Genomic DNA, 4,468 nt, shown 5'->3' with positions numbered 1-4,468 from the left:
TGCAGCCATAAATCGAATGGAATTCTGTCCTTTATGGCAATATGGGTGGAGCTAGCTGGAGTCCATAATCTTAAGTAAATTAAGGCAGTAGCAGAAAACCAAATACCTCATGTTCTCACTTATAAGTAGGAGTTAAACATTGAGCACACATGATCATAGAAATGGGAACAATACACACTGTAGACCAATAGAGGGTAGAGGGCAAGAAAGGTGTGAGGTGTGGGTTGAAAAACTACCTGTTGGGTATATGATCGCTATTTGGGTGATGGGATCCATACTCCAAGCTTCAACATCACGTATTACTTTGATGGAACAAAACAGCACATGCATAAAATAAAATAAAAGCTGACATTGGAAAAAAAAAAAAAAAGAACAGGAAGATCCAATCAATAGTGCTGCAAATCTGAACAGTAGTTACTTCTGGGGATGAGGGAATACTGACTGGGAATGAGCAGAAGAAACTTTTCTCAGTGTGGGTGACAGAAATAATCTATATGTTGATCTGAGTGGCAGTCACATAGGTATATACATATCTTAAAAGTCACTGAAGATTTGTGCATTGTACCGTATGTGAACTGCACATTGCATTTTGAGCAAGATACTTAAAAAGCAATGGTGTCCAGGCGTTTCCAAATGCTAGTCCTCAAAGGGTAGCATTAGAATAATCTGAGATGCTTTCTTTAAAGCAAATTCCCAGGACGAAGGTAAGACATACTGATTCAGAATCTCTGGAGGTAGGGCCTTGAGATTGTATGTATTTTAACAAGTTGGCTGGTCTAGCTGACTCAATGACACTTGTCACGACTCTCTTGAATACCTTTGGAGAAGTGTAAGCAAATGTCTTATTTGCTCCTCAGAACAACACATGAGATAGGTATCATTATTTCTATTATACATGGAAGTGAACTGAGTCTTAGGACAATCAAGGAACTTAGCTTCAGTGATAAAACTAGCAAAAGATGGATACAGATTTAGAGACAGCCCCACTTGACTTCAAAGACCAGGTATTTCCATGACAGTCCATTGCCTTCTAAAAACAGTCATTGTGGGCAAAGTGTTATCCCTACTTGTTGATTAAAGATGTCTAGAATCAGAGTCCTGAAACAGCATGTCTTATATAACTTAGCAGAGTTTGCTTTTTAAGTGTCTTGCTCAAAATGCAATGCACAATTCACAAAGGAGAGTTTGAACCCAAGTCTATTAATATATCCAGGACCTATTTCTCTGGTGCCTTCAGTGTCCCTCATTTTGCTTATTTTTTCCCCCAAAAAAGAGTTGGTTTTTTACTAGTGGAGTTCCGCTTGAGATCTGTTTGCAAAATATCTTGAAGCCTGACCGCACAAAACACGACAATTTCTAAGGTTACAATATAGAATAGCTTTTTCACTGCATTTTGTACCTTGAAAAACCCTGTAATCAGACAATGTTCATTAAGGGCGGAGTGAAAATGAATAATGCAATTTCAATATTTCCAAAATTCTAACATTTACAGAATAACTAAAACTTGTTTGATTCTAATTTTTTTCAAAAATAAAATCAACTCTGGTAGTATATTTGTCTACTTTAGAAGGAATTTGTGGGTCTTCAGATGTCTATCCTGTCTCCCAAACTGTTACCTTTGCCTCAGTTCCACTGTCTGAAATTTGCCATTTTATATTTAATATCTCTCTTTCACTAAGGAAATATATTCTTTTGCATTAAACATTGTCTCTGGGGTTGAATAGTGCCCTCTTGAAATTCATGTCCATCTGGAGCCTCAGAATGTGACTTTACTTGGAATAGGGTCTTTGAAGATATAATTAGTTAAGGTAAGGCCATACTGGATTAAGATAGGCCCTATGTTCAAAGACTGGTATCCTTATAGGAAGACCATGTGAAGACAAAGAGACACACACAGAGAAGATGCCCATGTGAAGATGAAGGCAGAGATTAGAGTGATGCATTGACAAGCCAAGAAATTACAGAGCCATGAGAAGCTAGAAGAGGGAAAAAAATACTTTCCTAGAGCTTTCAGAGGAAACATGGTCCTGCTGACACCTTGATTGTACACTTTCAGTTTCCAGAACTTTGAGAGAATACATTTCTGTTTTTGAAGCTACATATTTTTTGGTAATTTGTTATGGCATCCCTAGGAAATTGATATAGCCTCTTATATCAAGTCCTTGAAGACAGGTGCCTGGGTGGGGCATTCTATGAAGTCACTGACACTTCAGTGGGAAAGTACTGGGTTAACAGGTAGGAATCACTAGGAGGGGTAAAAGGCCTTTGAACAGGAAACAAGGAAGGGGAGAGGAAAGATGATCATATTTTGCTTATTGCACAATTGAAGACCAGTCCTGTTGAGAGTAATCACCAAAGACTCTGTCAAATGCCTGGACCCAGGCCAGCTTTCTGCCCTATACCAATATGGAGTCAATAGTGAGCAGCTGTTGCCCTAGCTAAGTGCTCAGGAACTAGGAGTTGAAAACAACTTGCACACCTTGTAGACAAGAGCCCTTGTCTTGTCTTGGCCAGTCTTTTCCCTCTTCAGAAATCATCACTTGTAAGTGTCTTGTTCTCAGGGTGATTTACATGCTTACAAAGGGTTTGGCAGGCAAGATAAAACTCTCTATGTGGCCCCTGTTCCTCTATCTCAATTAGAATTGGGAAATTTACTATTATCTTTTTTAAATTGCTATTTGTATTTGTTTGTTTGTCTTTGTTGTTTGCCTTTTGGAACATTCATCTATCTATTTGTTTTCCTACCCATTCCCTGCTCCCCTCCATTGCAATTTTTGGCAATGCTTCTCTAGACTTGACTAGATTTGGTTTTGTTTTCTGCATTAGGTGATATTTCATTTTGACCCACCACCCAGGGGAGTGGGGATGACCAGGGGTCTTAGGTTCTACTTTACTTTTTGCTGATTAGGCCAGAGCAGGGTGGCTGTTTCTAATTCATTTTACAGTTGGTATAACTTATCTCCCTGAGAAAGTCCTCTCATTTGTTTACATTTTCACATCTCAAGCACCTCTATCTTGTCTGAGCATCAGGGTAGGTGGGTGGCCATCACAAATACAGACTTGTCACAAGTACAGATATATCTGATTGCATTATATCCAATTTTGCAGGTTGCAATTTTGCTACCCCTGTCTTCATAGTGGACCTTCACTAACCTGGAACATTGTTTCCTAGGTAGATGTGAAAAATGAATGTAGAGACCTGCCACGTAAGATAGTTGTTGGTATGACATGAAGAGACTATCAAAGAATCCTTTTCTTATCTCTGCACCAAAGAAAACAAAAGCTGCTTGGTTTTCTTGACAAGACATGGTTGACATGACAGTAGCATTCAATTACATGCTCAGGTAGGCCTCAATGGTTTTGTTCTTCGTTCCACACAATGTCTGTGAAACAATAATTTATAATGGTGATTGAAGAGCATGAACTAGCATATATTGCTTTCCTTGTTTACATTATGGTTCCTAAAGCCATGCTTTTCTGGAAGGAAGAATGAGAAATTTACTGGTTTAGGAGTCAAGAAACATGCTTTTTGCTAGCAACGAATCTCCCACTATTAATTTAACCTCCTATAGTATCCTGTAATATGCTTTAAAAGGAATCACCAGTATTAGTTTCTCTTTTCCAATTTGGTCTGACAAAGCCCAGGCCTGAAGTCTTTGGAGAAAGGAAAGTTTAATGGGCATAGTACTGGTCTCTAAATCAAAAGATCTCCATTTCAGAGGAGCACGTGATTCACAGATGTTATTTTCTTTCTAACATTTTCACTATCAGACATTACACTAAATATTTATTTGTTTTGTTTAAATTCATAGAATGTAACCTCATTAGGCCAAAAAAAAAAAAAAAAAAAAAAGCCTTATTCTCCACTGTTTCTTTAGTGCTTACAATGGTGCCTGGAACTGGGGCTCAGTAAAAATCTGTAAAACGAGTGAATGAATGAGTGAATGACTTTGGGAAGCTGTAAGGGTTATCTAACCCACTTTCATACTAACATCCTCTCCAACATCCTTGACAAACAAACACTCATCCAATCTAGACTTAAGTCTCTCCAGGAACAGAGAACTTAACATTTACTCCGACAGCTCATTTTACTATCGCCAGAGAGTTCTTCCTTGTGTTGACTTCAAATCTGCCTTATGACAATTTTCTCCTTAGTCCTTATCCTGCTCTTTGCAACCATACGAAATAAGTACTAATTTTTCAGTACAATGGGCCTTCAAATTTATAAAAATTGCACTGATATTCTCCTTAAGTCTTCTTCATCTTCAGGTGAAATAGTTTTTAAGTGTTTGTCGTGTGATAAGATTTAGACTACCCCTCATCATCCTGGCATCCTGGCACCCTTCTGTGACCACCTATTTCTGTCCCAATACTACAGTCTGGCATGTGTGTGATGTATTACAGCTAGTGTCTCCTTGGTGGATGAAAATCCATACATACACACACATACTTTGGAATGTGGGTGATA

This window comes from Mandrillus leucophaeus, unplaced genomic scaffold (genome assembly GCF_000951045.1).
Source record: "Mandrillus leucophaeus isolate KB7577 unplaced genomic scaffold, Mleu.le_1.0 Scaffold2074, whole genome shotgun sequence".
Taxonomy (NCBI): domain Eukaryota; kingdom Metazoa; phylum Chordata; class Mammalia; order Primates; family Cercopithecidae; genus Mandrillus; species Mandrillus leucophaeus.
Note: the sequence above shows the minus strand (reverse complement) of the source record.